Source organism: Suricata suricatta, chromosome 11, assembly GCF_006229205.1.
Source record: "Suricata suricatta isolate VVHF042 chromosome 11, meerkat_22Aug2017_6uvM2_HiC, whole genome shotgun sequence".
In the NCBI taxonomy this organism is placed as follows: Eukaryota; Metazoa; Chordata; class Mammalia; order Carnivora; family Herpestidae; genus Suricata; species Suricata suricatta.
The window spans coordinates 21,592,714-21,617,977 of NC_043710.1; the positions used below are offsets into that span (position 1 = coordinate 21,592,714).

The window sequence follows — 25,264 nt, forward strand, 5'->3', positions numbered from 1 at the left end:
CCTCCCCTGCTTGTGTTCTCACTATTTCTCAAAAATAAACATTAAAATAATTTAAGTGAAATCTTTATGGTGGGTCCTAACTCCAAACAACTGGTGACCTTGCAAAAAGATATTTGGACATAGAGATGCATGCATACAGAGGAAAGATTGTAAGACACATGTAAAAAGGTGACCATCTGCCAGTTAAGGAGAGGGGCCCCAAAGAAACCAAACCTACAGACGCCTTGATCTTGGACTTCTTGCCTGCAGAACCTTGAGAAAATTTATTTCTGTTATGTAAGCCACCCATCATGTGGCATTTTGGTATGGCGGCCCTAGCAAAGGGATTCAATGACTGTGCGGTGTTTCCTTAGTTGGATTGTAGAAGTCAACAATATCACCACAGAAGAAACAATCTGATTTATGTACCCATCTAAAGGGATGCCTTCTCTCCTCATCACCTCCAACAAGCATGGACCATCAGCTGGACTGTCCACTAGAATGGTAAGGTGGAGGGCACAAGAGTTGCTTTTTAAAGAGAATCACTGGATTCGCCCCTGTGGATTAGTTTCATATGTTGTGGGTAATATAACTTCCTTTCATTCTGTACTCCTTTCAGAAGATATAGATGCTAGGAAGGAATTCTAAGTTCTAAAAGGGAAGGTATTAGCCAGATGTTTCAAGATCTGCCTCAAATATAAGGACTACCACAGACTGCCAGTTTAGCTCCTAAAACTTGCTATTCAGGAATCTTTTACTCCCGGAGTGTGCAGGGATAAGACATTTGCATTCTTTGGAGTATACAAACCCAAGGCTATCTAGCAATAGCCTAGTCAGTATATGTACAACTTTGCTATTTACAGACATGGCTCATTTTATTGCACCCCACTTTATTGTATTTCGCAGATAATTGAGGTTTTTTTTCAAACACATTGAAGGTTCAAGGCTTGCATGGAGGAAGTAACTGCAGATGTTGTGGAAATAGCAAGAGGAATTTAGGATTAGAAGTGTGGCCTGAAGATGGGACTGAATTGCAGCTGTCTCATGATAAAACTGGGATGGGTGAGGGGTCGCTTCTTATGACTGAGCCAAGAAAGAGGTTCCTTGAGCTGGAACCTACTCCTGGGGAAGATGCTGTGAAGACTGTTGAAATGACAACAAAGGATTTAGAATAGCACATAAACTTAGTTGAAAATGTAGCAGCAGGGTTTGAGAGGATTGACTCCAATTTTGAAAAGGTTCTACTGTGGGTAAAATGCTCTCAAACAGCATCACGATGCACTGAGAAAACAGTCATGAAAGGAAGAGTGCATTAATGCAACACACTTCACTCTTGCCATATTTTAAGTGAATGCCATAGGCCCCTCAGCCTTCGGTACCCATCACCCTGACCAGTCAGCAACCAACACCATCAGGCAAGACCCTGCAGCAGCAAAAAAATTATGACTTTCTGAGAGCTCAGATGATGGTTAGCATTTGTAGCAATAAGGTATTTTCCTAATTAAGGTATGTGCATTGCTTTTTAGACAACAAATAGACTGCAATACGGTATAAATGCAATTCTTATATGCAGTGGAAAAACAAAAAGTTCCTTTGGATTGCTTTCCTGCAATACTTCCTTTATTGCTGTGGTCTTCAGCTGAACCCATAATATCTGAGGTATGCTCCTATTGTGTAGTATTTAGTGAAACAGGTTGCAGTTTAAATACAGGAGAAAGAAGTGGTGAGATTTTGTTAGTTTGATTTTGTCTTTGTTATGGAATAGTTTTGATAATCAGTTTGGGTTGGTATTTAAGAGCAAGTTTGAAGATAGACTTTGAATTTAGACATCGTCGTGTGTTATCACTTTGAGCTCCTTTAGAACTATATTTCCTAAATGCTGCTTTCCTTGCCATCAATAGAGATAATAGCAAATAGGTATAATAATCATCACTGTAAATAGGGATAAGAATCATAGCCACTTCTTTCTGTTATCATTAAATGAAACAGAGCATGTGCCTCACAGACTATTTGGCACATAGTTAGAAATCAATAAATATTAACTACTATTATTTCTTATGATACTTGCTTTCAACACATTCTTTGTAGTGGAATACTTTTTTTAGTCTAAACAGACGTTTAAATTTTTTTAACATTTATTTATTATCGACAGAGCATGAGCAGAGAGAAGGGAAGATGCAGAATCCAAAGCAGGCTCCAGGCTCTGAGCTGTCAGCACAGAGCCCAACATGGTGCTCAAACCCACCAACTGCAAGATGGTGACCTGAGCCAAAGAGGGTCGCTTAACCGACTGAGCCACCCAGGCGTCCCCAGGCTACACAGACATTTAATGTTGACTTGCCTGCTGGGCATCCTTGCTATTACCTTTCATTAAGTGAAATATCCCATTTCTAGCATAAGGAGTACTGCTGGGATGAGACTCTAAAACCTCTCTAAGATAAGCAACATCAGCTGTAGATTTTAAATAAATTCACTGTAATCCTGTTTGAGGCCGGTAAGCTACAGTTCTATCTAAAACACAGAGCCTTTAAGTATCAATATTAGCTTCATCCTTCAGAAGGTGAAAGCTGAAAAGAACAGAATTTAATTGGTAAAGTTAGATACTTAAGTGATTCTACTCAGAGCCCCTGGACCAGAGGTTCTCAAACGCTGGGCCTCAAGACCTCCTGAGGAAGTATAAGTTGTCCATATACCAGAGCTTCATGTTCTGATTCAGACTCTCCAGGGATGGGTTCTGCATATGAGCATGTTTCCTTTTGGATCAGTCCGTGAGTGATCCTGAAGTACATACATACAGCCTGGGGTGTGATCATGGTTCTAAATAGAGTCTCCATATGGATTCCAAAATGTCATGTGTTAAAAGCCTTATTTTTAGACCTATTTTATTTTCTTACTGATCTTGCCAATGCCACAGTTTGATGTTATATAAATACTAATCCAGTCTCTGAAAATGATGGGGTTTCCCTAAAAAGGCTTATTTATGCTTTTAATATTTCCCTCTCTTCTTTTAAATGTATAATGCTGTTCAGAATGATACAATTCCATTGTGAATTACAGAACTCTGTATGAAATCATAAACATCATAAGCCATGCACAACATTTCTTTAATAGAAACTCAGAATCACAAACCGGTTTGCTCTGTACTCAATTTAGGAAGCATGATGGTTTTTTCCAGGTTTTCTTGAATAAAAGGTCTGTGATGCAACATGCACCATGACCTTCTTGTACCTCGCTTTGAAGTGTCTTTAGCTGCAATAGTTAATGGTATTAGTTTCCCATTATAAAAAAGCAGTTACTCGGTGATTTGATAAGTCACCAACCAACTAGAAAGCACTGTCTGTGTTTAAAGGATCTCAGCCCCCAGTATGATGGGGCTGAGTATAAAGTATTCCACTCACCCCCACAAAGGTGTTCTTGCTCTTTCCTGTACTGTATGGAAATTTGGCCATACAAGAGTACAGATCCTTGCTTACAAGGATGCCCCATGCCATTCTCTTGAAAGACTGAATTTCTCTTCTTTTTATTGGCTTGCTGTCCATACACATCTTCATCTGCAGATGGAATAGGAGAGCAATGGAGGTTTGAAGTAAGAAGTTTGTGAAACAAAAGCCAGTGATTATAGAAAATTAAATATGTTCCTGGAGACAGCAGGGAGTCTATCACCCTTTCCAGGATTTACATTTAATGTTATTTTCATTGAACTTCTTCTATATTTCCCCACTTTCTTTTCAGTGTACAGTTCTACTCCCATTTGAAGCAAACTTAATACTTGAACATATTATACCTTAAAGTACCATGATTAGTTTTACACAAAAGAGTCCCCACAAGGTCCTGTTAAGCACTTCATTTAAACACAATAGCTTCATATAAAACATATTTGCACTCAACTGCATTGAAACCTTTAATGTGTGGAATGAGTGCCACTCATTAATATCATACAATTCAGTTATAATAACTTCGTAAATTAATAAGGTTTGATTAAACCCTTATTAGGAGGCAAGATTACATATGCTATTGAGCATATAAGGGAAGCTTGATGTATTTCTTAGGTTGAGAATTATTATATTCTATCTGAGGACATAAAATTCTAGGAATTTGTTACCCAATTTCCTAATAACAATATGTTCTCACACATAATTGTGTATTATAAAGTAGTATGTGCCATTGACAGTCAAAAAAGGGAAGGTTTTAGGGAGAGGGTAATAACTATACCTTGACTGAGAGGAGAAAAAGAGTGGTGTGTGTGTGTGTGTGTGTGTGTGTGTGTGTGTGTGTGTGTGTGTGTCTCAAATAGAACATTCTGAAATGGATTTTCTCAACTAGTCTAAGACCATGGAAAGAACATGGATATTAGAGCCAAAGCAGTCTTGGGCTGAATCCTGTCTCTTTTTTTTTTAATATGTTCGTTTATTTTTGAGACAGAGAGAGACAGAGCATGAGCAGGGGAGGGGAAGGGAGAGAGGGAGACACAGAATCCAAAGCAGGCTCCAGGCTCTGAGCTGTCGGCGCAGAGCCTGATGATGTGGGGCTGGAACTCAGGACCAGTGAGATCCTGACCTGAGGCAAAGTCAGATGCTTAACCAACTGAGCCACCCAGGCGCCCCCTCCTGGCTCCTTTTTTATTTACCAGCTATGTTCTATTGGGAAAGACAGGAATCCTGAGTCCGGTTTTTTCATCTTTAAATGGGTTTAACAAAATTGCCTTAGAGAGTGGTAAAAATTTCATAAGATACCTATGCACAGGATTGAGTAAATGTCTGTTCCTTCTTTTCCCATTTATAGTACTTCCAGCAATACTGTTCTCAGTACAACACGTGGTAGACTTGCCAGAGGATTTAGACGGTACCATGGAATATGGCCTCACTGGAGCAGTTTGGTTTTTTTTTTTAAAGGCACTTTGGAAAATGTGCTTCACATTTTTACTGAAATATCGTATTAACTATCCTAAAAAATGCAGAAATGGACTATCTGTATATATTTAAAATCTGTCAAATTCTTCCTTCTCATCCTGCAAACAAACAAATTATGTTTAGATTTGCCATTGCCCCCGCAGCAACTCAAATCACCATGAATTGAGCAGACTCTAGCAGGAGGGTTTTAATGGTTTATTTATGTACGCATATAATCCCTCCATCGAATGCCGACCACATACTTGTCTGCCTGAGCTGAATTTTATTGACATGTGTTTTTTTTTTTCTTACTCCCGAACTCTACCATTCAGATTTTAATTCCTGACAATGCATTAGTGCCAAATGGCATCATTAGTGCTGTTTGGAGTTGAGTTTTGCTGAAATATTTGAAACCTGCTGTGTCTTTCCTCCAGAAAAGAGGACAATTTATTCTTTGTTGGTTGTGACTTCAGTTGAAGTATGGTTTTTAATTTGAGACACTTTGGGGTTGCAAATGGAGGTAACGAAATACTTAGACTATGGAGGATTCAGGAAGCAGGGCAAAATTGAAGCCCTTTTCTAAGTGTCAAAATCTGTGTTGTTCACTTTGAAAAATAAGTTTCCCGACATTATGTATATTTTCAAAGCACATTTAAATTACTTCAACAGCTGCAATAATAAAATGACATTGGAAAGTATGTACATGAAATACATGAGGCAAAGTAAAAGGGCAAAGTAATGACATCAATCATGCCAAGAGGATAATGAAAGACAGACCTACAGAGCCTTCCCCGGGAAAAAGCATGGGAGTAGATATTTATAGCACAATGGAAGAAATGTTGATAGAATTTTGCACAAAATGGATGGGAAAATGGAAGGAGGAAGCATTAATTGTGCTAGAGGTGGGAGGGGGAGTGAGCAGAAGAAGAGAAGGCTTTCTCTCAAATCTATGTTGCCTTCAAAACAACAGATTTCCCAGTTGTTCCCAGAACAAAAACCACTTGGACTACCCTTAGAATGTGTGGCATGAGACCCTGACCTGTAGCTATTTAATTCAGGATTGTAAAGCCATACTGGACAATATGTCTCTCTGTTTCCCTGAAGTAGCCTATTAGTCATGCCATATATGTAGAAATGGGTGGTCTGTGTATGCTTCAAATCTGTGAATTTCCAGAGCCGGGCAGATGGGGATGGCTGAGTGTTTAGGAAGGGATGTGGGCAGTGCCCCCCACTTTTGCCCTGGACTGGATGGAAAATGAGAGCAGGCTCTGAGAGAGCAAGCACAATTTATCCTGAAGCCAAAATTCCTCTTCTTGGCAGTTTTGCCCAAGGTAAGTGCTGAGACGCTGAGAGGGAGCAAGAAGGATGGTACAGGAAATTCTCCTGCAGATCAGGTTGCAGAGTTGGCTCTTTAAGGAGAACCTAGATATATTCATCACTGCAGAAAACTAACACAAAATCAAAACAAATAAACAAAAACCCCACCAAAAAAAAGACCCAAAAACCTTTTATGGTCCAGAGGATGCAAGTCCTTTATATCTGACTTCGACAATTCAGCCTGAATAATATGTGTATAGTTCTTGTGTGACCCTTATTTTTCTCACAGTTATTGTGTTTTATGGGGTAACTAAAGTGGAGAGGGTAGAAGTTCAAGTGTCAAAGAATTTAAAGTGACTTGCCAGGTTAAATTTAATATTTGTTTTTTTTTTTTTTTAATCATGAGTTTGAATTGAGAACAGCATTAAATCTCTGCCCTTTCAGTTTCTGTGCACTGGAGGCAGCATTCTCTCCTGGAAAGGGAAGAACATGGACTTTGCAGGCACACAGTGCTCTGTTTTCAAATACTGCCTCTTTCACTTAGAGAGTTGGACACTAACATTTAATGAGAGTTTACGACGTGCCAAGCACAGTTCTAAATTCTTCACATGTTGGTATTAAAGAGGAACCAGCCCCAGGTGTTACTATACAGAGACCGTAGGTGGAATGGGTCAAGCAAGGTCTAGATTTCATTTGTCTCTCACATTAACAGCACAGAGGTGGGTGGACAAGGCAGTGGGGGTGAACTTCTCCACAGCATCCTCTTGGGACCCGAGTTTTCCCCATGTGGTTGTTCCCAATCCTGTCTGGCTAGATGTTCCTCTGCAGGGGGTTGGCTCTCTAAAACCATGCCCATGGACCAGAGCTTCATTTACAAACGTGACCCTGAAGGAGCATATGTCATGTACACTCACATTCTATCATTCAGAACTTAGTTACGCACACAGACTTTCCTGCCATGGACCAAAGAGAAGCTAGACTCTTGCTGGGTAGCCACATATGCTGCAGGTTCTAATGTGAATGGTGACCTTTGAGGTTGGGCACCAGAGCATCCCTGCTTGAGTGGGACCAAAAGGAAGAAGAGGAAAATGGATGTGGGGAGACAACGCACTGCTTCTATAATGTTGTATTAACCTCTTTTACCCGAAAATAACTCACCAGTTTAATCTTATCATTTTTATAGGCAACTCTTAACATTTTTGTTTACAATCACTGATCCCACCCTAGCAGTGTGAAAGTCAGATAGACTTGCACACAACTTGTGCTTTTGCTAACTGCTCTATTTCCTCTCCGCCTCAGAAGCTAATTTTGTAGCGACTCATAAGTAGGAGCCGTGAATACATCGATATTATTAAGATTCTGCTCCATTCGGGGAGGTATGTAGTATCTCTCTTACTGTTTTTGGTTTCGGTTTTGATGTTTTATTTTGTCCTGTTTTTCCAGTGGGCGACTGTGTGTCTGGATCCATTGAGCATGGTGGAGATTTCAACAGCTGACCCAAAATTCCCTTTTGTTTAGCTTCATCACCACATGGAGGTTTTGTTTCTAGTACCATATGGTGATGGTCTTTGTGTTCAAGATATGCTTTCCATAATGGAGCCCTACTACTTGCATCCTGCCTCTTCTGTATCTCATAACTTTGGAAACATTTTTTTTTATCCCCAAGATTTATAATCTTGCTAAATACTAGGTTGGCAAGATGAAAGTGGTTTCCATAGTCTTTCAATAAAGGCACACATATTTGCTACCCCACTGAAAAATCCCTTATGCTGCCTTTTCCTAAACACTGGAAAACATACCAACCACAACAAATGGTAAAACCTAACCCTAGGCAACCTGTTTTGGGGATACCGTATTATGGGAGAGAGAAACCCCCCAGTGAACTTTAATTTGTTCTCCTCTTTTACAGTAACATTCAGTGTCTCTTTTTCCTTTTTAAATTTACTCTATATTTTTTTAAAGAATGATTACCTTTATATATCTAGCAATCAGAGAATTCAGCCGGAATAATATGTGTATAGTTCTTTTGGGACCCTTATTTTTTTCTCAATTTGTATATGCATGAATTTTTAAAAAAGTTTTTCTGGCTATCTCCTGGAAGATGCAAGATTAATTTCAAAAATAATGATGTGGAAAGAAGAAATGTGATAAATTCCAGTGGTTGCTTGTTAGTGGGCTGTTCAATTCCTACGTGTTATCTTCAACGACAATTTGGTTAGACGAATGATAGTGTTTGATACTCATCCCTGTCCTCTCTCAGGAAAGCTCTTTGCACCAGTATCCCATTTATCTATGGAGTTGTGTTACCTATGGAGAAAAGGACACCTTTGGGGATGGGTTTGTTTATCGTAAGGGCTGAGGCGCAGCCTGATTCCCTAAATTCTGGCTCTGGCTCTGAACCGGCAAGCTGTGAGACCTTAGGCAAGTCACTCTAGTTTCTACATGTTAATGCACCTCATTTGCAAAATGGGGACAGCAGTAGGATCAAATAGAGTTGTTAAAGGATTAAAGAAGCTCAGGGATATAACCGTGCCTGGCACCTGTTAAGCAATGGATAGAATGTAGCTCTTCATTATTTTCTTCACTGTCGTCTTCATGTGGACTTGGTTAATAATCATACTGTCATCCCTTACACTGATTTGTTTGTTCTTGGGTGTATTGGTTTGTTGATGCAGAGAAATTCAGCTGCAGCAGGGAACACTTCTTCCTGGCTTCAGCTTCATCCATTATAGTGGGAGATGGACAGAAGGGTTTTAAGCAGAGTTTGAGAGCACAGGCTTTTTCACTCTTCCCACTCAGACCAGATTTAGGTTAGAGTCAAATGTGCTTGGAGGCTTAATAAAAGATAAGCTTAAACTTTCATGGTAGAAGGAAAAACGTGCTGAGATTTTTGTGACTTCCCATATATCGCTAGTAACTTAACTAGTCACAAAATATGATTGAATATTTTCTCTGTAAGTAGCTTTTTGCTGCAGCCTGCAAGTGACATAATGAAAATATAGGAATTGTTTCTAGGGATCTTAAATTCTAGTTGGTGAAAAAAGTCTACACATGAAATAAATTAGCTATATTACTGCAATGTATATATACACACTGTTGCGACTGGTTGGTTCAAATAATTATCATTCCCCATATGCATACAAGAAAATTGAGAAACAAACATTAGTTGAAAGAAATGGGGAGTTTAGGCAGAAATTGCTTTTAATTTTTTTAATGTTTTTGAGAGAGAGAGAGAGTGCAAGCTGGGGAGGGGCAGAGAGAGAGAGGGAGACCCAGAATCTGAAGCAGGTTTCAGGCTCTGAGCTGTCAGTACAGAGCCCAATGTGGGGCTCAAACCCCCAAATTGTGAGATCATGACCTGAGCTGAAGTCAGACACTTACCCAACTGTGCCACCCAGAAATTGTTTTTGAGGTGGATTTTTTATTCCCAAGACTCAGAACTGTGAGCGAAATAAGTTCGTACAAGTATCTGAGCACTTAGACTGGGTCCAAATCCAAACTTGAGGACCAACAGTTGGGTACATCATTATAAAAGATGTGCCTCACTATACTTGTAGGTAGAGATGAAAAATTCACATAGGGACTCTGAAGCATGATACAAATGAATCACCATGCTCAATTTTGCTACCTTTAGGAGACTGGCCACATTACTGTAATATTTAACTATACAGAGCAACTCACTTGGTATTCTAGACTTCTTGAAGGGCTAATGGTATTATACAAGCATTTACTCTGTTAATGTTCTGCCACAGCCTAGTGTAGACTTTAATAATAGTTGTCTCTCCTGGCTTTTAAAAACATAAGGAGGGGTGCCTGGGTGTCTCAGTCGGTTAAGCATCCAACTTCGGCTCAGGCCATGATCTCATGGTTCGTGGGTTCGAGCCCTGCATCAGGTTCTGTGTTGACAGCTCAGAGCCTGGAGCCTGTTTTGGATTCTGTGTCTCCCTCTCTCTCTGCCCCTCCCTTGTTTGTACTCTGCCTCTCTCTGTCTGAAAAATAAAAATAAACATTAAAAAAATTAAAATAAAATAAAATAAAAAAATAAGGAGATTTATTTTCACACAGCATGGGGCATACAGAGAAAGAGTGCTTTTGGTTTATCTCAGTGGTTCAACAGCGGCATCAAGGACAAGATCTTTCTATCATTTTGCTCTCCTGTTGTCTGCTTGTCACTTTTGTCTTTAGTCAAACTCCCCCTGTGGTCACAAGAGATTACAGCAGTGATCAGCATCACATCCAGACACAGTGAGCCCAGGACAGAACTGAGGTCTTCCTTGAGTCTTTTGAGGGTAAGGAAATCCTTCAGAAATCTCCATGAAGCCTGCCTTTATTGTATACCCAAACAAATCACTAGCAAAGGAAAGGAAACACCCATCATTGTCTCAGATGTGTCAGGACCCACTCTTTAGGTTGCCTTGAGAGCTGCATGGAGGGATGGAGACCTGAATAAAACTGGGTTTTACTTAGGAAACTGGAAAGAATGGGGATATGAATACATGTGTTTTGGCATCACCAGTATCTGTTATACTTGGCATATAGTGGAATACTCTTATGTTCGTATTTTTATGAAATAAATAAAGGAAGAAAGGAAGAGAGGAAAGAAAGAAGGATGGAAAAAAGGAAGGAAGGAAAACACTGTGGTGTATTTAACTTAGTCTTTACTACGCAGCCAGTAGCATTTTTCTGGTGTACCTCTGTCAATTCCAGGTGGAGCACAATAAACATATTGTTGAGCCAAACATTCAGATCATACTGTCAGAAAATGATTAGAATTGGGTGGCCACTGCTTTTTTCTTGGCAAGAGGCCAATTCACTGCAGTAATGTATTAAATAGTCCTTCAAAAAAGAAGAGCCAAAAAACAATGTCCTTTGGAACTAACACTCTTAAACAGTATCCAAATTAATGGAAAGTGCCTGCACTAATGAAATAAAACATCAGGGCTTTGGCAGGAGGTGATTGGCAGAAATACCCGATGGCTTGAGACATCTGTCTCCCGGAGACATAAATGAATTCCTCCTTGTAAAAGAGAATGAATAACTGTGGCTGAAGCTAAAGCACTGGTCTAAAGAAAATGACTCCTGGCTTCTGCCAGAGCACCTCGGAGCACATTTCTTAGCCTGTTATCTTTGTGCCTACTGAATTAAGATCCTAACCGTAAAGATAAGAAGATTCTCCATCTGCAGTCATGAATACTACACCATTTCATGTTTGGTCAGAATATATGATGAAGGGGTATTGTATCTTCCTTCCTGATTTGTAAGGATTTTGGAACTTAGGTAGTATAATTAATGGGTTGATTTATAAATGTCTTTATTTGCTTATTCATTCATTGATCCGTTCATGCACACATTCATGTCAATGGTTAAGAGTGTCTGCTTTTTTCCAGCTTTTCCAGCTTTGTGGTGAGCATGCCGAGTTTTGCAGAGGCCAGGGTCTTCCATTTGGATCATGTGTGTTGAGTGGTGAAGGAAGTAAAGGGAACTATGCCATGCACTCTACTATGATGTTCTCTACATAATTCCTTTCCAACACTCCTCACAACCCTCTAGAACATTTAGCATTACCTCCAGTTCCAAGAATAGAACATGGGGGCTTAGACATTAAGTAGCTTGTTAAGTATGACTCTTTTGGTGGTGACCCTAGCTTTGATCTCACACTTTATGCTGTTCAAAAGCTGAGGCTTTTACCACCACGCCCACCATGAATCAGATTGTTTTCTACCTTAATTACAAATTTACCCTAATATGTAGATACCCAGATAGCTTTACTAACAATTCTCTATTGTTAGTTCTTGGACTTGGCTATCCAGAATGTGTGAGTGAATCCAAGCCAATCCAACACAACTAAGACACTAATGCATCCCAAAGCTGAAGTCAGCCAGTGGTAGTACTGGAAATGAGGTATTCAAGAATATTAGAATTATCCCTATGAAATGAATAAATGGACTCTTAGAGCTTTTGAGCTTTCCTAGAAGTAAAATATATGTTTGATGTATGAGTGATGTAGTATGTAATTGGCTTTCTACAGAACATTTTGACTTCCCTCTAAAGTCTGAGTTGTATTTCGCATAAGTGATATAAACAAATGGCCTTGGCATAAGTAAGATTTCACCAAAATATTTCCCATTTGTGTAGCAAGCGATTCCTCATCAAGTGACTTCCAACCCAACACTAGAACAACTCAGCGGCAAGCATGGGACCCATTGCACTCCTCCTACTGTGTGAGCCGGGAGATTGAGATTCAGAGAGACCAACTAGCCTGCACAAAGTCCCACAGCCAAGAGCAGATGCATTGAGTTTGTCCCCCCTTTGCCTAAACACCCTGTGGATTAGCTTTAGGGGGCTGAACAAATTAGTTTGCGTGTTAAAAGAAATAACTGTCCCAGAGATTGTAAATAATGTTTGGGTGGTTTCCTGCATCCAGATTATGGGGACAGACACATCACAGAACTGAGCATTGTCCCCCTTGCTATGTTAACACTTCAGAGCAATAGCTGAAATTGTCATGGGAGTTTCTAGAATTTTCCAGCATTTCTCAGATATATCAGGCTTGCTCCCTACTCAAGGTTTTTACACTTGCTGTCCACCTGAAATGTTCTAGAGCAGGAAACCTTGTGGCCACACGGACTGCTCAAATGTCACCTTTATCAGGGAGATCATTGTGTGACCACTGATATGAAAGTACAGCCCTATCTTTGTGCTTCCTACCCTCCCTCCTTGCTTAGTTTTGTTCACACATGTCATCACCTTAGATGTGATAGACTATACTCATTGTTTCAGTGGTCCATCTCTTCCTCTAGAATGTAAGCTCCAAGAGGAAAGACTTTTCTTTTATTCACTGGTATAGCCTCAGTTCCGAGAAGAAGGCATTTGGTAGGCATTCGGTGAATATTGTTGAATAGTTAATTAAAATATGGATTCACATGCATGTGCGCACACACACACACACAATCTTATGATATGTATTGCACTTTTAAGAAAGGAAAATATAGAACGCCTGGGTGGCTTAGTTAAGTGTCTGACTTTGGCTTAGGTCATGACCTTGCTGTTCCTGAGTTTGAGCCTCTGGTCTGACTCTATGCCAATAGCTCAGAGCCTGAAGCCTGCTTCAGATTCTGTGTTTCCCTCTTTCTATCCCCCACGCCCATCATGGTCTGTCTGTCTCTCTCTCTTTCTCTCACTCTTAAACATTAAATTTTTTTTAATTTAAAGAATAAAAATGGAAAATATAGGAACATCTAAAAGTGATGTATCACAATAGCAATACAATTATGAGACATTGATCAGTGATTTCCTTTATTGCCTGAACACTATGGATTGTCAAGCATATCTTCAGAGAAATATAGAAGTGAGTGGCAGGTTGCTCGAAGGTTCCTGTCCAGCCTTTCCATTCTGCTTACTCCCAATCTATGGCTTTACTCTACCTCATTCAGACCTTCAGTGCCCTTGTGTTGTCTAGCATTTTTCCAAGTCAAATTCCCCACCCTTATTTTAACTAAGGTGTAAACAACTAACATCATTGTATGTTATCAGTCCTGTCATCCCTTCAGTAGGAATTAGGACAAGAAGATAAAGATTTGTTCTTGGCCGTTTGTGGTTTTATTTGGAGGCTTTGTTCAGCAGTGTGTGGCTCTGCCTGACTGGTAGCATTGGCACTCATATTTTGTAACACAACCATGACCCAACTGTCACCTGCAAGGACACAAGGAAGATCAGAAAAGATTGGTGCCTGGACTTAAACTTGCTGCCAGATAGCTGTTTTCTCTATCTACCTTAGAGATTAGATAAAGAGATTGGGTTCATTTCTCAGTGTGGTAATCTTCTTCCAGGATTAACACTAGGGGGAAAGGACATGGTTTCTTACTGTAGCAAGTTGTATAGTGGGAGTAACATCATTATAATGGGAAGGGAACTGAAGATAATACTATTATATGTTAAGTACTTTATAAGGATTAACTCACTTAATTCTTTTTTTAAGTTTATTTAATTATTTTTTTAACATATGCAGTTATTTTCCATCATTTACACTACAGTAGTTACAATGACACTCCAAACAGAAAAGCAAAGTAAAAAATCAAAAAATCAAAACCCCCACTTCTATTTCATGTAATTAGACTTATACAGAAATTAGAAGGTTAAGTAACAACTAGTTAATCACCTAATTTCACAGCTATCTGAAGTGGTGATCGTTATATAGCAGCTGATCTATGATACATTCAAGATACATGATACAATTTATTACTTGCCCATAAGCTAAAACACACTCATTTAATTCTTAAAACAACATAGTAAAACATCTCAGTGTCTTCCCATTTTAAAGTTGACAAATCTGAGATGGAGAAGGTTAAATGACTCATACAAGGTCCCTCAGTTGGGGTTAAATGAGTTGCAAAAGGTCCCTCAGTTGAATCTGAACCCAAGGCAATGGGCAGTTCCTGGGCGATAGTGCATTTTCATGGTTAGGCTTAATAATCTATAAGTCAGTTTATTTCTCTCACCTCTTTTACCAAGAATAAACCATGTCCTCCCTAATTCTTTGAAGAGAAGTAAGAACAGGGTGACAGGAATTCATATACTTTGGTAATTTCATTTGATCATGGTGAGTATTTTTAGGGATAGTTACTGTCATCATTTTATATGTAAAACAACTGAGGCTTATAGAGATTGAGTAACATGTCTTATGACCCTCAGCTAGAAATACCTAGGAAGCAAAACAAGATTTACATGATTCTACACCAGCTCTACTTACCTGCAACCTGCCGTTTTGCTCTATATTTAGTCAAAAACACCATGGAAATAAGCAAATAAACAGTAGGAGATTGTTTTGGTAGTGTTCTGGAATGCCTCTGGTTTCCAGTCATACCATTATAAAGTCAAACATATTCCAGACAGTAAAATCTTTTACAACTCCTCTTGAATTTCATAGTCCAGAAGTATCCTTAGATATTGGAACATAAAAGTATATATTGAGAATCTAGATGAATGATAATGTTGAAATTAAGCAAAAATGCTTTTGCAACCACAATAAAGATATTTAGGAATTGCTTCTATCTGGACAAATGCCAAGGAACATTTTATACATTTGAAGATTAAGAGAAATTTCTTCTGCTACAAAACTATTTTCTGTATAGTCACAGACATCCCTAAAATTTTACCCAGGCATCATTAAAGTATTTGTACACACACTTCATTTAGTAGCAAAGAGACACTTAAATCCTGGGAAGATGACTCTAAAATCTTCTATTTGTCAAAAAGAAAGTATTGATGTTTGGTGCAGGGATATGTCTATACGAAAGTGCTTTGACAAATCATTATTTATGAGTAAACCTAAAACATGCTGTATATTTAAATATATGAATTACATAAAGCTTTTGCTTTCTTTATTTTCATTTCTCATATATTCACTTGTGCAACAATATAGAAGTTTTCCATTTTGTGTATTAAAGGTCATGGGGACAAGTAAAATTGATCCCAAGCCCACATTTATAAACTGGACCATTTTATCTTTGCCATCCTGCGGGTTTCAAACCATCTCTGCACTGAACTGGAACCCTGAATGAAAGCAAAATGTAGTAAATATTTTCAGAAGGGCTTTTTATTTTTTGTCTCCTCTTGGAAGGCTAAATCAATACTTGACCTTTTCACACCCCTATCAGAATAAAATGGACTCTTTCTGCACTGACTTGGAATTCTAAAGTGTGTGGTAAGATCCATTTGTCTTCAAAGCCATCTGTTCCTTGGGGTACTGTATGAGTGTGTGTGTGCATGAACTTGCTAGGTTGCTAGATGTGAATAATGTTTTGTAAGTTACACAATGCTTTCACTTGTAATATTTCATTTGTCTTCTGATTCTGTGATATAGACAGGATGGATGGATGGATGGATGGATGAATAGATAGATAGATAGATAGATAGATAGATAGATAGATAGATAGATAGATAGACCAGACAGACAGATAGAGATATAGAAGACAATCAGTGATTCACCAAAGCCCAGTGAAGCTGCATTCAGGTAGCTGGTGAGAAGAAGGGGTCAAATGACAAACCTTCTAAGACTAAACTTGAAAAAGGGGCCTTCCAAGATGCATCTACAGAACAGGGGATCAGGTGAACCTATGGTCCGTCCTATCTTGCTGCAGCAAGAATACCAGAAACTGTCATTTATCAAGGCATTCTAAAGAGCAAAATCCGTGTGAGGAATGATGTAAACTCTTTTAAATTAAAGTAACTTATTGGAGCCCTGGCTCTTCAAACTGAAACCAGAGAAAAGGAACCAAACCCACTGGTGTAAAATGAGGGGTTAAAGTGCTGTTTCTTTGTTTCTTTTCCCAGGTAGACAGGCCCCTCAACCTCAGGATCAAACTGTCCCACAGTGCACGTCCCTTTGAGTTTTGGTGACTTTTACTTTCCTTTCTGCATGCCTGTGGGCGGAGGACAGTCCTGGGGTGAGGGAGTGAGGACTGTAGAAGTAGCCCTGGTTGTAAGTTTGATTCTGAAAGTGGCTGATGTTTGTGGAAGAGTGGGTGCAAAAGGAAGTACTGTGTACTCTGAGGTGCTTGCTGTTTGTACCGGAGAAAACTCATGAGGTGAATTTTGCTCCACTTCGTAAGTAGTTAAATGATGTCACACAAGTTTTTATTGTCTTGGTATTTAATCACTTCCTCTTTATAGGAGCAAAAATAATCACCATCTCATAGTACTCTAATGAAAAGTACAATTCAAGTATAAATCCAGAAAGAGGCAACCAATAAAATATAGCAACTGAAATTATGGTGTTGCACAATTTCTCAGAGATCACGCACATTCATGCTCATGACCACTTTTCTGACTGCTCAGGAGGGGCCGGTCTTGTTTTTGCAATTTGTTCTTGCAAAAATTATCAACCTGCCAGATGCACCTGCTGCAGCTTACAGTATACCAGTGCCACCAGTGCAAGGAACAGACTCTGGTAGACGTGATACAGTACACCAGTGTGAGGGACAGACTCCTATAGAGGTCATACTACAAGAAAAGACAAATCTATTTCACTTTCAGAAATTTTTAAAAATATTTATTTATTTTTGAGAGAGAGAGAGAGAGAGACAGAGCATGAGCAGAGGAGGGTCAGAGAGAGAGGAAGACACAGAATCCAAAGCAGGCTCCAGGCTCTAAGCTGTCAGCATAGAGCCTGACACTGGGCTTGAACCCACGAACCATAAAATCATGACCTGTGCTGAAGTCAGTCACTTAACCAACTGAGCCACCCAGGAGCCCGTCACTTTAAGAACTTTAATTAAAACCTCAGCTTGGGAAATAAATGAAGATATGCTGAGCCTGCTGTCTTCTGAGGTGACAAAAACTCCTTCATCACAAATTGATACTAAGAACACAGTGGTTCTGCATTTCAGGCCAAATAAATGGTTAACTAGTCTACAGAAATAAATGAAATGGGATGACTTTAAATTGTTCTACACTAAATTGGGAAGAGATGAATATCTTATCAGGAAGAAAGGCAATATCATACTGTCTGCACTTCTTTATTTAATCAAGTTCCTCCAATTTTGAAATTTCAAAATAAGCATTGCTTTTATCATGAATGGGTCTTTCAGAGGGGAAAAAAAGCCTAGCATTTCACTGCATATTTTAGTGAACAAAGCATGTTAGGTGTGATGTATTTAGAGATATCAGATTACATTTGTCTGGTTTTCTGAACGTAGTTTTCCATGAAAATTTATTATGTGTATGGGTGTATACACACATCTATATATTTCATATATGTGATGATGATTTGATTTGATTCCTTACATATAGAGAGAAAAGTATTTTTCTTTTGTTAATTTTTGTCGTTAATGTGTATTTTTGAGAGAGAGCACCAGCGGGAGAGGGGAAGGGAGAGAGGGAGACACAAAATCCAAAGCAGGCTCCAGGCTCTGAGCTGTCAGCACAGAGCCTGACGCAAGGTTCGAACTCACGAACTGCAAGATCATGACCTGAGCCCAAACCAAGAGTCAGACACTGAACTGACTAAGCCACCCAGGTGCCCCATGAAGTAGTTTTTCTACTCTGATGTCCAATGACTTTTGATCTCAGCTTCTTTGAATCCAGAGTTTAATTTAGCAGTCCTGTCTGTTTCACTTTTGAACAAAGTGTGAATTTCATGCATTTTATAATGCAGTATGTAGTCATTGGGAAATTAGCCTAATTTCATTCAAACCAACAGATTTTAATTAACCGTTTGTCATGGGCCTGGTACTCCCATGTGTATAGGATGAAAAAAAGCACAGCCACTGCTCATGTGGTCCCCATGATCTAAAGCAGAGTTGTTAACTGGCTTTCCCTAAGGGGAAATTTGACACTATCTAGAGACATACTTGGATGTCACAATCGTAGGGGAGAAGCTACTGGCATCCAGTGGGTCGAGACCTGGAATACTGCTGAAATCCTACAAACCACAAAGCATTCCTCTTAAAAATAGTTCTATTGACCCAGAAGTCATTAGTGCTGAGGTTGAAAAGCCTGGTCTGTAGAATGAGGAATATGTGATGCACTGTGATAGGCACTGTTTTGGGGACATGAATAAAATGTTGGGGGAAACTCAAAGGAAAGATAACTGGGGGTGGGAAGGTGATGAAGAAAGCTTTGTGGAGGGCTGACATGAGGGCTTGGCCCAGAAGAATGATTTGTTTAGCTAAGGAAGCACAGAAAAGCAGAGAGCATTCTGGGTAGGGGTGCAAAGAGGAGCAAAGCGTAGTAAACTAATCTTGCCATAAAGCTTTTTCTCTACACAGTTACCACCGAGGCTGACTTCAATTCATGGTTATAAACAAATCAGGTTATAAACGGAACTCTGTGTCAGAGGGTCTTTAGTGTGTGTGTGTGTGTGTGTGTGTGTGTGTGTGTGTGTGTGTGTGTGTGAATTTAAGCTTCATATGTAAAACTTCCTAAGAGAGAAGACCAAAAATCATTTTCCATTAGTGGGAGGAAGCATTTCAGGCCCCCTAACTTGAGCTTTCCACAGTATTGTCAGTAGGACTACAGGGTGACTGACTGCTAGTTCTTCCTCTCTTCCAAACCTTTCTAGAACTGGAGCTCAGGGAAAGGACTTTACACAGCTTAGAACTGTTTGGGAGTTGACATGGCCCCTGTATGGACAACGCAGAGTATTAAGGCCTTCAAAGAGCTCTCTGACAGAAAAAAAAAAAGACCAGAATATCAGTCAGACTTTCCTCAGTACAGATGGTTCTGTGCTGTAACCACGTGCGGACTCCGGAGTGCCACCTCAGGAACTTGCCCATCTGTGTCTTGTGATAAGTGATAGAATCTTTGTTCTTTTCTTTTTTTGCTTCCATCATCGATTTTAAATGTGCGTAATGTTTTATATATCATAGGACTGTTTTGAAGACTAAATACCATCTATTTATAGCCTGATATGTAGTAGGCACTCAGTAGTAGTTCTTTTCACTTCCCCGATTGTGGTCTGAAAACATGGGGTTTTTGTTAAAGGCCAGTCCTCTGTCTTCGGAGATACTATAAGCAAGAGTCCCGCCCCTCTGGTTGGCAGAGAAGATGTTGCAAAGGATAGACTTACAATAAGAAAATACCAAGTGCTGAGGGCAGATAATGAGGCTGTTTGAGAAACGTTCAATTAACAAAATGAAACAAGTGTCGTGTACTCAGTGGCTACGGCTACGCTGAAGATGTCTTCTGCAGTGTTGATGCCGATGGCACACATGGTGATTTTAAAAAGGTCCATATTTATGTAGTATTGAGAGAGAGAGAGAAGAGGAAGGAGTTATAGGATCAGTGGAGGTAAGATTAAAAGCAAGCAAGATGAATCTGGGTCAAAAAAAAATTCAGACTCATGAGTGATTAAAAGACAACCATAAATTCCACCTGGGGAAATCTACTTCATCTGCTGCTGAGCAGTTGGTGTTATTCTTTGCTTTGCTTTTGTGTGTGAACAGGTCCAGTTTCCTGATAAGTTATGGCAGAAATACTAAACAAATTATTTTTGTTTTATAAGTTTATTTATTCATTTTGATAGAGATAGAGAGTGGTGAAGGGGCAGAGAGAGAAGAGGAGAGAGAGGATCCCAGGGAGGTTTCACGCTGTCAGCATGGAGGCTTATGCAGGGCTCAATCCCATGAATTGTGATCATGACTTGTGTAAAATCAAGAGTTGGATGTTTAACTGATGGAGCCACCTAGGTGCCCCTCAAGTTATTTTCTACCTCCTTTAAGTATTTATGCTTTAGGAAATAGAAATACTATATCACATATATACCTTTTATTTTGAATGTTTATAGTTTAGTTTGAAATTTCATTGAATAGTGAATTTTATTGTTTAAATAATGATCTCCTTCAATAATCTGAAAAAGATGGAAATCACGGAGCCTGGCAGCTCAGTCTGTTAAGCATCCAACTCTTGATTTCAGCTCACGTCATGGTCTCATGGTGTGTGAGTTCAAGTCCCGTATTGGGCTCTGCACTGGCAGTGCCGATCCTGTTTGAGATTCTGTCTCTCTTTCTCTGTCCCTGTCCTCTCCCTCTCTGTCTCTCAAAATAAATAAATAAATATTTAAAATTTTTTTTAAAATGGAAATAAAAATATGAGACTTCTTATATCCTCTTGTAAGCAGTGTTTTGAGGATTCAAACTAAAATTATTAAAATATCAGAGTACATATTTGTTTCTTTTAGTTAATATCTTTCCTCTGGTGCAAATATTAGGAGTGAGGGAAACCACATGCTTTGGTTCATATGTGTCCCAGTAATAGGAGATGAGATGACTTTCATCTCCATTAAGTTAGAAGAATGAATCTGTCATATGTCACCTCATGTAAACATTTAAATGAAATGCCAGTGTTAGCATTTTCCACATCCCTTAATCATCATGGAGATTAAACACTAATTCAAAAGTCTCCCAAGTTAACCAAAAACAAAGTAGTATCGAGTATTTGATGTCTGGAAATGTATGGTTCAATTCTTTTTGTGTGTGTTTATTTATTTATTTATTTATTTATTTATTTATTTTAAAAGAGAGAGAGTGTGCATGCACAAGCAGGAGAGGGGCTGGGAGAGAGAGAGAGAGAGAGAATCCCCTGCAAGGCCCATTGTGGGGCTCAAACTCATGAACTGTGAGAGAATGGCCTGAGCTGAAATCAAAAGTCAGAAGCTTTACCAACTGAGCCACCCAGGTGCCTCTGGACCAATTATATTATCTTTTCTCTACTAATTGATTAAAAAGTGAATAATTTCACATTCTATGTCATGTATATGAGAATATAACATAAATTAACAGTCTCCAAATACCGTTAAGTTGATACAATAATCAAAATAGGTAAAGTAATAACACCTATAAAAAGAATATATCTGTATTGAACACTAAATGCCAAGCACAGTGCTAGCAGTAGTATTCTATTTAATACAAAAAGCAACCCTCTAAAGACATAATATTATCCATATTCTACAAATGAGGAAAGTCATCCTTAGAATAAATCAGTAGTGTGACTGAACTCATGTAGCCCGAGAAAGTAATGAAATCAATTTGGTTATTCAACAAATCTGCCGTTTTATTTAATACGATGGATTGAAATGGGCTGGAATGGAAAGAGGTTGCATAGGATAGGATGTGATGGGGTGAGATGGGATAGGATAAAAAGCTAACGTGCCCCACGTTGCAAGGTCTGTTTGGGGAAACTTTGTTTTCTGTTTTGAGAGAAGGAGAGAAAAAGAGATGAAAGAAAGAAACAGAAGGTTGCACTATTGCGCTCCATAGTGGGTATCTTACTGGCAGATTCAATACAAAAATTAAAAATCTTGGAGCAACTACACTAAAGAATGTCTGCCTACCCCTATATCTCCATTACCCAATCCAAACAAAATAGTTTTCTCATTTGATGTGTTCCTGGTTCGCTCTTGTAATATTTGAAGATCGGAAAGAATGCATTTTCTGCAGTATTTCAGCTAAGCTCATTGGGCTACATTTGGAGAAATAGAAGACACTAGATTGGCACCCTAATGCAGAGTGGCACGGTTAATTAGTGGCATATTTGAGAGTAGAATATGAGTATCCTACTACTGTTAGATGTTGTCCTTTGCATTCTCTTTTTTTTCTTTTTATGTTCCTCCTAGTCATTGAGGATTAAATGAATAAAGCCTCAAAAATAACCAGTTATAAATTGTCAACACTTACTCATTGACACATATATATGTAATGCACGGGGACCTCTCCTTTGCTATCAAATTACAACAGTGACTATTTATTAAGTGCCTCTTTAGCAGAACATTATATTTAGGTATAAGCTATGCCTTGTATTATCTTGAACTTCTAGTATAGATGAGAAAAAAAGGTATTTATTTGTAAGTAATGTAGTGACATGTAAATAGTAGGTTAAAAAAAAACTAAAAGATTTTTCAAGTGAAAGGGACAGACCATTACATTGCTCAGAGGAGGGAGAGGGCAGGCTCCAGGCTCTGAGCTGCCAGCACAGAGCCTGATGCAGGGCTTGAACCCACGAACTGTGAGATCATGACCTGAGCTGAAGCCGGATGCTCAACTGACTGAGCCACCCAGGTGCCCCTGAAGGCTAGTTTTCTAACTACTTCGGAGACTCTAGAAAGGTACTTCAGGACTTCCATGAAGAATCAAGTATTTTCTTAGCCAATGATATGTATTTTAAGGACTTAGTTTATGGGGAGATACTTTTTAAAAAGAAGAGTCTCATTGGTAAAGTTGCTCGAACAATATTAGTGTAAATTACAGTATGGAATTTTGTCTTTTTAAACCAGTTTGAACACATGCAATTTAGAAGTCCATCTTGCTGCTATTCCAGAAGCCACATTCAAATGAATTTGATATTAATTTCATAGGAAAATTAAAGACAACATTAATAAATTGCAAAGGCCTATAACAGTGCTTCCACTACAGAGAGAGAGAAATGCATATTTATTTGTCATGCATACAAAGAGCATCAAGCAGTAATAACTTTTAACAGATTGAAATAAAATATTTCATTTTTTTCTTTCCTCACTCCATATTCTCTTGTTATTTAAGAGAGAAATATGCTGAAAACATTTTATTGAGTTACTTCTTTGATGAATTCTTGGGTGGTTTGGGTTCGTTTCCCTCTCCCTGGAATATTTAGATTGCTACGTTGGCAGGTAAAATCTTGTTGCTTTCATTGATCTATTGGAATGTAAAAAATGGTTATTGATTGATACTTATTAGACTAAAATCAAGATTATGGGCCTAAGAAATGCATGTGTGGCTTAGTAATAATTACAAGAATAATGGTAGTAAATAATAGTAGTAACAATAACTAAGAGCTCTATTTAAACTAGACAGTAGGCTAAATCCTTTCCATATACAATCTAATTTATTCTTTGTGACAATCCTGTATGATAGGATCCATTATTATAGGAGAGGGAAATGAGTACTTTTCCAAAGGTTAATAGTATGTGGTAAGTCATGATACAGTTAGCAATACTGTATTGCACTTTTTAAATTTTTTAAGACCACAGATCTCATGTTGAATGTTCTTAAAATTTTTAAGTAAAAAAATAATAAACTTAGACATTGCATGTTGTTTACCTATTCATTTGTTCAATACATCGATACGGAGTGCTTATCCATCATGGCATTTTAAATGTAAGGATGCATGAGATCTGCATTTTATCTTTTTTTTTCCATAATATTTTATTGCCAAATAAAATATTATGGAAACTGGGATTGAAAATGAAAGGACACATGAGTGCTATAGGGTAGACACGTACAAAGTATCATTCTCTAAGATTGTTCACCTACGTTTTGATTCATTCATATATTTATACAGCTATACTCTCAGTGTTCATATACTCCCAATGTACTTTTACCCAGAATTCTAGGGTTGGAGGATCCTTGGTCCATCAGGTCCATCCATTGCCAGAATCCCTTTCTAGACCATCCCTGAGAGCTTGGTCACAGAACCCTGTTGCTGAGTACCTTTAGGGATAGACACACTCCCTATAGTCAGCTGTGCCTGTTGCATAGATGGGAGTTGATCCACGCTTGGTTTCCTTGTACCTTCAAATCTTGGTTTTGCCCAGTATGGCCAATTAACAGTTTATGATCCTTTTTTACAACAAGATAACCCTTATTGGAGGCAATTGTTTGGCTCTGTCCCATCTCTACATAGTTTTCTTTTTTCCCCTATGGCTAATATTTCAGTGTTTCTGTGAAGTTAAAACTGTGTAATCACGTAACGTGTTTAGAGGAGTACACAGCACATAATAAGCAATCCGTAAATAATATATGACAATAATTATGCTAATAATAACATAATTGTCATTTATTGGATTAGACATAGTTTATAGAATTCTTGGTCTCTTGGTTGGCCAGATTTTGTATAGAATGATTTAGATATAGATACCAGCTTTCTTTAAATATGTTACTACTAATAAGACATAAGGTTTCAGCTTCACTTGTATATGTCATTAAAATGAGCCCAATAAATTAAGCTCGGGGTTAATGGTTGACTTAATTGGTAGGGATATTGGCAGTGCCCATTTTTTGCATACATGGAGTTGTTATATTTAAGTGCCCTTTTGAAAACATAAGCCATTGCTTGGCTTCGTGATTGCTCAATAGAATATAGCAATAATGAAAAGAAGAAAAAGGGGAAGGTGGAAGTTCATTTAAAAAAATAGGAGTTATTTCAAAGTTACAGCCCTACATAAGAATGAGGGAAGGGAAATAAGTACATGCCGTTAATGCATGACCAATGATCATGCAGGTCCTCCATTCAAAGGCTTACTCCACTTTTTTTTTTTTTAATTAAGCATACCAACTCTTGTTTTTAACAGAATAAAATTGTAATAAAACAAAAAGGTTTCACTACAGACTAAAGCCAGACAGCTGATTAAAAGATGCTGAGAAGTGCAGCTCCCTGGAGCCTGCAGTCTCTTTTAAGGTTGATTGTGAATGACTCGTCCAGGCAGGGAGTCTTTCAAGAGGAAATACATCTCTGTCTGGGGTTAGGTCACAGGCTGGACTCCCAGGGCTCCAGTGAACCTTGAGGAGAAATCTCTAAGGCGAAGCCCAGACAGATGAAGTCACTAGATC

General features: G+C 38.6%; 1 protein-coding gene across 3 annotated transcripts in view; it reads left to right on the forward strand.

Moving 5' to 3' along the window:
- The window catches only part of LRRC4C (leucine rich repeat containing 4C), a 1,176,981-nt gene that overhangs the window by 1,039,177 nt on the left and 112,540 nt on the right, over nucleotides 1-25,264 (forward strand). The window lies entirely within an intron of this gene.